Raw genomic sequence first — 10,657 nt, 5'->3', positions numbered from 1 at the left:
GGAAGTAGAAAGCTTTTCGTAAGAAACCCTTCATCATTTTAATTCTTCATGTTTTACTCCTGTAATGAGCTGCCTTTGTTAATGTGTTTGGATTTTACTGTTGTGTGTCGGGGCTCTAAATTCATTGAAACTATGAAAATCTCATTACGCCCAGTCCGCATGTAGCTCTGACTGTAAGAGAGTGAGCCTCAGAACGTGTACAGGCTCCCATATGGTCTAGCGGTTAGGATTCCTGGTTTTCACCCAGGCGGCCCGGGTTCGACTCCCGGTATGGGAAGTTGCACTTTTGGGTCACATTCCTGCATTTGTCTTCTGTTGTCTTCACAGCTTGTACTAACCCCTGTTTTCACAAATAAATCGTTTAATCCCCCCACAACACCCCCCCCCCCTCCTGGTTGGGTCTGTGCCTTGAAGGTCTCGGCAGAAGCGCTATGAAAAGACGCAGCGAGTCTTTAATGCACAGAGGGGAGTATTTTGAAGGCTTTCCAAAGCTCCTGCATATTGTACACATTTTACACCCCCTCTGTGTCACCTGGAGCAGGAAGTCGCCCTTCCACAGAGGTGTCCCCCCAAGAAGGCTCCGGCTTCAGTTCCTCCCATAGCGCTGCACACCCGCAGTTCATGGGCTTTTTCCCACTTTTGGTTCACGGGAGTTTAACACACGGGTTTTTAGCTGTTACCGGGGGGTCGGAGGGGTACCACGTGCACATACGTTTTTTAATTCAAGTAAAACAGCGACCCCACTCTTTGAGAAAAGACAACAGCCCCGGGACGGTTAACCCTGAGAGTTGAAATGCTTGGGCTGTGGTAAAGGCAGGGGGCCTCCCCATGGAAGTCAATTCACCAAAATGTCACGAGAGGCGGAAGTGGCATCACACACATGCTTACACATACACACATTCACACTTACACCCTCTCTCTGTCTCACACAAACCCACACTCAAGCACACTCACAAAATGCATTTAAAAACAATTTGTACTCACCTCAGCTGCCAGGGAGTGTCGCGCCGCGCGGTGCGGCGCGAGCCGAGAGCTCGACTTCGACCGGGCGTTCGGCTCGGGCCGCGCACCGCGTTATTAAGACGCGGCGCGCCCCCAGCCTCTCCTGCGCGTTTCGAGGCCCCAGATTTGCTTGGGGCCTCGTTCTTCCTTCTGCCTTTCACTGTCCCAGGGGTCTCTGAACCCTCTTACCTGTTTTTCTTCGTTTCCTTGTCCTTTCTTCTGTTTGCAGTCTGTTGTGTGCCTTTCTTTATGTCTTTTCCTCCTTCCCAGATTCCTGTGCTTTCCCAGCATTCCTTGTTCCCTATTCTCTATGGTTCCTCTACTATTCTGTTCTATATATTGTTTCCCTATCTAAGATGGTGTCCTTTTACTTCCTGTGGGTCACTTCCTGTTTGTTGGTATATAAGGGCTGTGTTTTTCCTCTTTCCTTGCGCTGCAACACTTTCTGCTCAGTTGGTGTCTTCGCTCCTGATTTCCTTGCCTTTTGGTTTTGGACTCAGCATTCTGTGTTTTCTGAATTTTGCTCCTTTTGGATTCCTGTTTGTTTGTTCTTGTTTTTCTCCAGGACTTTTCCTGTTTGGAGGTTTTTCCCCTTTGGAAGGGGTTTTTCCCTCTGGCGCTACTTTCTGAAGGGCACGGTCTGTTCTTGGTGTCTCCATTGCCTACAGCACCGTGGCTACCAGAAAGAGTCGCCCCTTTTTGGGCCAAAGCCGAACATTGAAGATTCACGCCACCAGATCTGCAAATTCCAGGCGCAAGCAGCACGTGAGTCGTGACAGATTGCAGCGCCTAACCATTCCGACGTCCTCAAACACCATGGATAATACAGTGGCGGCTGCTGCAGATCCGGAGCAATCTCTGTTAACCACGATTCAGCAACAAGCCCAGGAGTTGCAACAACTGCGTAATGAAAATGCTGCGTTACGACAGGCTTTGGCCCTCCGCACCAGTGATGTTCCGACAATCTCCGCTTCTACCCCTTGTTTCTCTGGTGAACCAACCAAGCTTCGCGAGTTCTTGGATGCTTTAACGGTGTATTTCGCCTTCCGACCTACTCAATTCTCCCACGACAAGACCAAGGTGGGTTACCTTATCAGTGCCTTATCCGGCCCAGCCTTGGCCTGGGCAACCCCGATGGTGTCCTCCGACGACCCTGTATTGTCAGACTATTCCGCCTTTGTGAGTCGCTTCAAACAAATGTTTAGCCGTCCTGGATTGGAAGCCTCCGCTGAAGAAGCCTTGTGCGACATCCAACAAGGCTCCCAAGACGTCCTGCAATATATAACCCGTTTTCGTCAGCTGGCGGCAGAGACCACTTGGGTGGAACGTACTCTGGTAACATTATTTCGTAGAGGACTCAAAGAAGAAATAAAGGATGAACTAGTGCATTCTACCAGAGCGGAAGATCTTCGTGGCCTGATGGATCAAGCACTGTCCATCGAATATCGTCTTCAGGAACGGAGATCGGAAAAGAAAAGGAGTAGAGGGTTTACCCAGCCAAGTAGCTCACGTGCATACCTGCAGCGTTCCGAGGAACCTCGCACTCCTGCTAGAGACATCGAAGGGGAACCCATGCAGGTGGATACTACCCGAGGTCCGCTCTCTGCTAGTGAACGAGAAGACAGACGCAAGAGAGGGTTGTGCCTGTATTGTGGTTCTGCTGGTCACATACTCCGTACCTGTCCAGTACGTCCGTCCAGACCTTCGGGAAACGCCACCTCCCGTCCTCTGTAAGAAGGGAGGGGACGGGATCTACAGCTATACCTTCCATCAGCTCCTTTAATGACAATACAACTGCCTTGTTCATCTTTCCTGTCCTGTTACAACTTCCTGACGGTCGTCAAGAAAAGACTATGGCATTACTAGACTGTGGTGCTAGTGGTATATACATGGACAAGACATGGGCTGCTGCTAACCTAGTTCCTACTCAAGCAAAAGAAGTACCCGAACAGGTACACACTGTGGATGGATCTTTGATATCCTCTGGTCCTGTAGACACCACTACCCTGATGTTAAGTCTACAGGTGGGAAACCATCAAGAACACATCTCCTTCGATCTTATTACGTCCCCTAACCATACCATCATTCTTGGAATTCCGTGGCTCATTAGACATAACCCATATATAAATTGGGTTACCCGGACAGTCTCTTTGTCTTCGCAATTTTGTCACGAGAACTGTTTTACTTCCGACAAGTATTGGTCTCCGAAAAGATCCTTAGCTACTGAAGGTGCCACTGGTATGTCCATTAATACGGTCCAAGGGGTCCCAGACCACTATTTGGAGTTTCAGGATATTTTCCAAAAACCGTCAAAACCTGTGCTACCTCCACATCGAGAATATGATTGTGCAATTCCATTAGAACCCGGCACAATTGTTCCTTTTGGGAGGATGTACTCCCTCACGGAACCCGAAAGGGAAGTTCTAAAGGAGTATCTGGACGAAAATATACAGAGTGGTCTTATTGTTCCATCGTCGTCTCCGGCTGGGGCCCCTCTCTTTTTTGTGCCCAAGAAGACTAAGGATCTTCGTCCGTGCCTGGATTTTCGAGGTCTGAATAAAATCACCATTAAGGATCGTTATCCTTTGCCTCTCATCAGGGACATACTGGAAGCAATCAGAGGGGCCCAACGTTTTACTAAATTGGATTTACGAGGAGCCTACCACCTTTTACGCATAAGAGAAGGCGACGAATGGAAGACAGCATTCAGGACCCCATTTGGCCATTTTGAATATAGGGTTATGCCGTTTGGTCTTACTAACGCCCCGGCAATCTTCCAGAGATTTATGGACTCAGTGTTTTCAGACCTACTTAATCAGACAGTCGTGATCTACCTAGATGACATTCTTATTTATTCTAGAAATCCTGAACTCCATACTTCCCATGTGAAACAAGTTCTTCAAAGACTTCGTGATCATCAACTATTTTGCAAACCAGAGAAATGTGAGTTCGACATAACGGAAGTCAAATATCTGGGCTATCATTTAAGTCCCACCGGCATAGCTATGGATCAAGAAAAGGTACAAGCTATCCTAGAGTGGCCTTCTCCTTCTACCATAAAAGAAACACAATGTTTCCTAGGTTTAGCAAACTTCTATCGACAATTCATTCTAGACTTTGCCAGTCAGACTAGCCACATAACTCACACCTTAAAGAAGGACAATTTAAAGAAGGGGTTTGTCTGGACTGAGGCTGCTGAAGCAGCCTTTCAAAGCTTAAAGAGAGCCTTCACCCAAGCCCCCATCTTAAGACATCCAGATACCACCAAGCAATTTATAGTAGTAACTGATGCTTCTGAGAGAGCCATCGGAGCTGTCTTACTCCAACGACAAGAGGATGATGGCCTTGAACATCCTGTTTTCTATTTGTCTCATATCCTTTCCACAGCTGAACAACATTATTCCGTACTTGAAAGGGAATTATTGGCTCTGAAAACAGCCTGCCTTGAGTGGAGGCAGTTTCTGATGGGTTCCAAGGAACCATTTGAGGTGAGGACAGACCACCGTAATTTACAATGTTTAAGAAATTTTGTATGCCAGAATAGTCGTCAGGCCCGCTGGGCCTTTTTCTTCAGTCAGTACGATTTTTATATTACATATATTCCAGGATCTCAAAACATTCTGGCTGATGCTCTGTCTCGCCGATATCCAGAGTGTTCTCCTTCCTCATCCCAGTATCTTCTAGAACCCAGTAAGATCATTGGAGTGGCTCAGTCTTTCCTGGAAGAAGTACAACAAGAATACGCCAACCTATCGGACCATGACATAGAAGAACTAAGACCATTATTGTACAAAAGACAAGGATATTTTTATTACCAAGACCTGATATTCCTCCCTACAAACAAGGTGCAAAAGAAAGCATTACAAATGTGCCATGATTCCCCTGTAGCTGGTCACAGAGGCATCAAGGCCACACAAGAATTACTTTCACGATTTTTTTGGTGGCCTACCTGGAAACTGGATGTGGAAAGATACGTTCAGGCCTGTCCCATATGTGCCCAAGTCAAAATACCTCACACCAGACCGGCAGGATTACTACAACCTTTGCCTGTTCCATCGGCCCCATGGCATACTATCTCTACTGATTTTATGTGTTCGCTCCCACCATCAGCAGGAAACCGGGTTATCATGGTCACAGTGGATTCTTTCACAAAGATGGCTCATTTCACTGGCCTAAAAAAGCTGCCTACTTCCCAAGAACTAGGTCAAATATTCATAGATCATGTCTTCCGTCTCCATGGACTTCCACATACCATAATCTCTGATAGAGGACCTCAGTACATCTCCCGATTTTGGAAGCATTTTTGTAAAACACTGAATATGAATAGAGCCCTGTCTTCAGGGTTCCATCCTCAGACCAACGGACAGACTGAGCGTCTGAACCAAGGACTAGAGCAATATCTTCGATGCTTTTGCAATTCTACCCAAAGTAACTGGAGCACTTACCTCTCTTTAGCTGAATTTTCCTACAATAACTCAGTCCATAGTGCCTCCAAGGTCACTCCCTTTTTCTGTTCCTATGGTTTTCATCCTACCTCTTTCCCTACTTCTCCACAATCCAACTCTCCTCTACCTGCTATTAACTATTTCTCCAAACGCCTTCTCCAACTCCATAAACTAATTCGATCTAATTTGTTACATACCAAGAGGTATATGAAGAAGGCTGCAGACAAGAGACGTACAACCAATCCAAATTATCATCTGCAAGATAAAGTCTGGCTCTCCTCCAAATTCTTGCCCTCACGTCTCTCTCAAAACAAGTTCACACCTCGTTACTATGGGCCTTTCCGTATTCTCCAGTTGGTCAATCCTGTCACTGTCCGTCTTCACTTACCCCATACATGGAAGATCCATCCGGTTTTTCATGTTTCTCAGCTTAAACCTTATGTGCCTGATCCTTACTCACGTCAGTTTCCTTGTCCACCTCCTGTCCTTGTGAATGATGCTCCTGAATATGAAGTGCAGGAAATCTGTGACTCTCGTCTTTTTCATAAACGACTTCAGTATCTGATTCATTGGAAGGGTTATCCTCTCAGTGAATGTTCATGGGAAGATGCCTCTTCCGTTCACGCTCCTCTCCTGACTCAACGCTTTCACTGTTTATTCCCTCTTAAACCTGGGCCTTCGGGAGGGGGACCTACTGTCGCGCCGCGCGGTGCGGCGCGAGCCGAGAGCTCGACTTCGGCCGGGCGTTCGGCTCGGGCCGCGCACCGCGTTATTAAGACGCGGCGCGCCCCCAGCCTCTCCTGCGCGTTTCGAGGCCCCAGATTTGCTTGGGGCCTCGTTCTTCCTTCTGCCTTTCACTGTCCCAGGGGTCTCTGAACCCTCTTACCTGTTTTTCTTCGTTTCCTTGTCCTTTCTTCTGTTTGCAGTCTGTTGTGTGCCTTTCTTTATGTCTTTTCCTCCTTCCCAGATTCCTGTGCTTTCCCAGCATTCCTTGTTCCCTATTCTCTATGGTTCCTCTACTATTCTGTTCTATATATTGTTTCCCTATCTAAGATGGTGTCCTTTTACTTCCTGTGGGTCACTTCCTGTTTGTTGGTATATAAGGGCTGTGTTTTTCCTCTTTCCTTGCGCTGCAACACTTTCTGCTCAGTTGGTGTCTTCGCTCCTGATTTCCTTGCCTTTTGGTTTTGGACTCAGCATTCTGTGTTTTCTGAATTTTGCTCCTTTTGGATTCCTGTTTGTTTGTTCTTGTTTTTCTCCAGGACTTTTCCTGTTTGGAGGTTTTTCCCCTTTGGAAGGGGTTTTTCCCTCTGGCGCTACTTTCTGAAGGGCACGGTCTGTTCTTGGTGTCTCCATTGCCTACAGCACCGTGGCTACCAGAAAGAGTCGCCCCTTTTTGGGCCAAAGCCGAACATTGAAGATTCACGCCACCAGATCTGCAAATTCCAGGCGCAAGCAGCACGTGAGTCGTGACAGGGAGGGCCATAGTGCAGCAACTGCATTTTTGTTAAACCAATAGAGGCTATTTAAAGGCATAGCTGCCATGGTTTCAGGTTGCTATGTGTGACATTTTCATAATTTCAGTGTAATTGAGTGACATTTCAATGACTATGAGTGACACGTTCTTGCAAGCAAAATCAAGCGATGAAGATGAGGGAACCGTATAAATACCATAATATAGCGAAAATCCTATACGTCCCGTTGTACACCAACGCCACCTTGTGGCCTTTGATAAACACTACACAGTGCTTACCTAGCAAAGTGAGAAACAGGAACTAGAAGGTTCTTCGGCGCTTCAGGACTTGCGTGACAATCTCAGGCATTGCAGTAATGCGGGAAAATAAATGGAAATGTGTTATTTTAACGTGAGATGCATGACACTTGGCAGAGCTGTAAACATTATTTACTATTAATGTAATAAATAAATGAGAAACAACAAGGAGAAAGGAGCCTCAAACGGTCTCCACGTGGACGCACTGCCAGTGTGCTCCTGGCACTCATTTTGCCACCTCCGAGGCCAGGGGTCGCAAAGACCCTGCTATGGGGGTTGCAAGGGGCAAGCCAGGGGTCACAGGTGCGACCCCTGGCAACCCTTAAATTAAGTCCATGAGTCTACTATTCTGTGAGACTGAGGGAGGGGCAGACAGGTAAACAAGCCTTCTTGCCAGGGTGCTTGAATCCTGAAAGAAATGTAAGTGTGCACAACTGGCCAATCTACAAATGTAAAGGGTGCTTGGAAGCTGGTATTGGTTTTAATTCATGTACTCACCTGAAGCTTTCTGATGACACACTTTCATTCTTTTTCAGTGGTTTTGCCAGGGAGTTACCAGCTGAGCATTGAAGTGTGTGCATTTACAAGACGGTAATAATACAATGCACTACTTACAGTCTGGATATTACCACAATCTATAATTTAGAAACACGTTATATAAAAAAAAAAAGTTTCGCGCATTTTGTAGCAGCCTTACGCTGTGTGTAATGCAAATGTCAAATAATGACACACATTCACAGTGATTTCTGTCACAGATGGGGCCCTCTTAGCACTAAACATACTCTTTTAACTATTCTCCAATGCACCAACCAGGATTGCTGGAGTGATTAACTTGCATTTATTTTTCATTTAAGCTGTGTGCCATTTTATATGTTGTTACTTGAGGATGAAAGACCAAAATAGTTTATAGATATTTGATTTTTACCCATGTCTTAAACCCTGCCCCCACACCCACTCACCCACCCCCACTGCACACAGCATCACAGTTCCCATACTTTTTATTGCACTTAGAACACTGGGGACAGCTAAGGCCTGGAGTTGCTGTCCTAATGTTGCTGCTTGCGATGCTCATGGTTTGCAAGCACTCTGGGTTAACTAGTCTCACTGCAGATTTGTTAACGGTAAGTTCTTTTTAAGCAGTTGTACCAGCATTTTAATACCGATCTTCCAGCTTTGTTGATTATCATGCTGCAGTTTCGAGATTTTAAATAAGACTGCATAGGAAATCTGTCTTTTCTGCGAGGGCACCCAGGATTTTCCAACTTTTGCTGAATCCTACATTTTTGCTGGCTTAAGACCTCTATGCGCTTTGCCTCTACTAACAAGTAGTAAAGTGCCTAAGCTCCCCCTTTAAATATGTTTAAATTGGTTTATTCTGAACTGGAACCTTTAACTAACCTATAAATCCCTGGTATATGGTGTGGAAAGCGCACACATAGTGCCATGACAGATTGAATTTTGGGCCCGCTTACATTGGAGCAAACAAGAAGTACTTCAAAAGTAGGTAGCCTTAGTATGGAAACGTTTACCCCATTGGTTAGGGGGGCATTAAGAGTCACCCTCAGTCACTAGCTAGTGCCAGGCATAAAAGTGGCATGTGCAGACATCCACTTTAGATCACTTTCTGGACCTGTGAAAGATCACAAGAGGGCTGGACCTGCTGTTTGTGACCCGACGGGAGCGCTGAATAGCTGGACTTGCTCTCTTCTACCCAGGACAAAGAGGTAGACCCACCGGTGAATTGGCTACTGAGAGAAGAAAGAAGGGCCAGATGTAGCAAAGTAAAATTTTGCGAGTTGCAAATTGCGAGTCATACCGACTCGCAATTTGCAACTCGCAAAATTTTATGCAGAAAGGTGTCTCAGACACCTTCTGCGACTCGCTATGGGGTCGCAAAGACCCACCTCATGAATATTAATGAGGTGGGTCGCATTTTGCGACCCCATAGCGAGTCCATGCACTCACAGGGATGGTGGCCTGCTGGAGACAGCAGACCTCCATGTCTGTGACTGCTTTTTTAATAAAGCAGTTTTTTTTCTTTCTTTTTGCAGCCCGTTTTCTTTAAAGGAAAACGAGTTGCAAAAAGAAAAACTTCCATAGGACCACTGCCCGCTCTGAAAAAACATTTTTGTCGGCATTCACAAAGGGGAAGGGGTCCCATGGGGTCCCCTTCCCTTTTGCAAATGAGTTACCACCCACTTCAAGTGGGTGGTAACTGCGAGTTGGTTTGCGACCGCATTCGCGGTCACAAAGCAACTCAGCATGGCGATGCGGTCGCAAATAGGAAGGGAACACACTCGCAATTTGGGGATGTGCATCGCGTTAGGCTGTTTGCATGCCGCAAACTGCGTTTTTCGCAGTTTGCGACATGCAAACAGTTACCTACATCTGGCCCGAAGTCTTTTCCTGTAAGTACCATCTGCAACTGGGTCTGGACAGGAACCTGCTGTTGGCCTTTGTCTAATATCCTGTGAGTCTCTTGTTGCATACCCCCAAAGGGCCTTAGACGTGTACTTCTGTGGTTGGCTGGGACTTAAAACACTGAAGGGCCTGATTTAGATATTGGTGGACAGGTTACTTAATTACAACAATGACAGATAGCCTGTCCTCCGAAATCTAAATCCCATCGTGTCCTATGGGATTTAGATTTGAGCGGACGGGATGTCCCTCACCATTGTGACCGAGTAACCCATCTGCCGATATCTAAATCAGGCCCTAAGTCAGAAGGTAAAATCTTCGATCAGCCTGGTTGGTGTGTCTGACGTACGCTCCGTTGACTTCGGCCTCAAATTGTGCCCCGGCCCCGGTCTACGGCCATTGGCTATCATTGGCACTTTGTTTTTTTGGTGCTCTTTCTACTTAAAACTTTGAAAATTCATCTCAGTTTCACCTTTTTGAATTTTTATCATTTTGGTGTCATTTTGTTTATTACATCTTACTCTTTTTTTCTCATTCATTTTGTGATGTTGACATTGTTACAGTTTTGGTACTGCATAAATAATTTGCGCATTGCCCAAAGTTAATCCTTCGTGGTCTGTGCCATCAGAACCAGGGGGCTGAGCTCAGGGTAATGTAATGTTTGTGAGGGTTCACCCTGACCTGGGTGTGATTATTACTTGAAGGAGAGTAGTTACCCATCCCAATCAATATTCTTATTTCTTACAACACCCCTTGGGAGTCTGTAGCTAAGTTGCAAACTGCCCAGGATCCCAAGGGAATACACAGTTACACTTTACATGTTTCAGTGTTACCGTGATGGTCTGCTATGCAGCGCAGTCGTGATGGTCACTCAAAGATGTGCTGCAGTGAAAATCAGTTTGTCCAGTGCTGCAATTAAAGTTGATCATGACACTGCAGCAGTGAGTGAGGTTCTTTGCTTCCTGCATTGATTACCAGCAGTGTACCCCACAATGGGGGTTGGAAAAAAGCTCCAGTGATG

At 46.3% G+C, this 10,657-nt stretch overlaps 1 non-coding gene across 1 annotated transcript; it reads left to right on the top strand.

Moving 5' to 3' along the window:
* Nucleotides 1-205: 205 nt before the first annotated feature.
* TRNAE-UUC (transfer RNA glutamic acid (anticodon UUC)) lies at nt 206-277 on the top strand. The gene has a single exon. It is a non-coding gene; the product is annotated as a tRNA-Glu (tRNA).
* Nucleotides 278-10,657: the final 10,380 nt, after the last annotated feature.

The sequence above is a fragment of the Pleurodeles waltl genome, chromosome 4_2 (assembly GCF_031143425.1).
Source record: "Pleurodeles waltl isolate 20211129_DDA chromosome 4_2, aPleWal1.hap1.20221129, whole genome shotgun sequence".
Taxonomy (NCBI): Eukaryota; Metazoa; Chordata; class Amphibia; order Caudata; family Salamandridae; genus Pleurodeles; species Pleurodeles waltl.
Note: the sequence above shows the minus strand (reverse complement) of the source record. Positions and strands in the feature narration are given on the sequence as shown.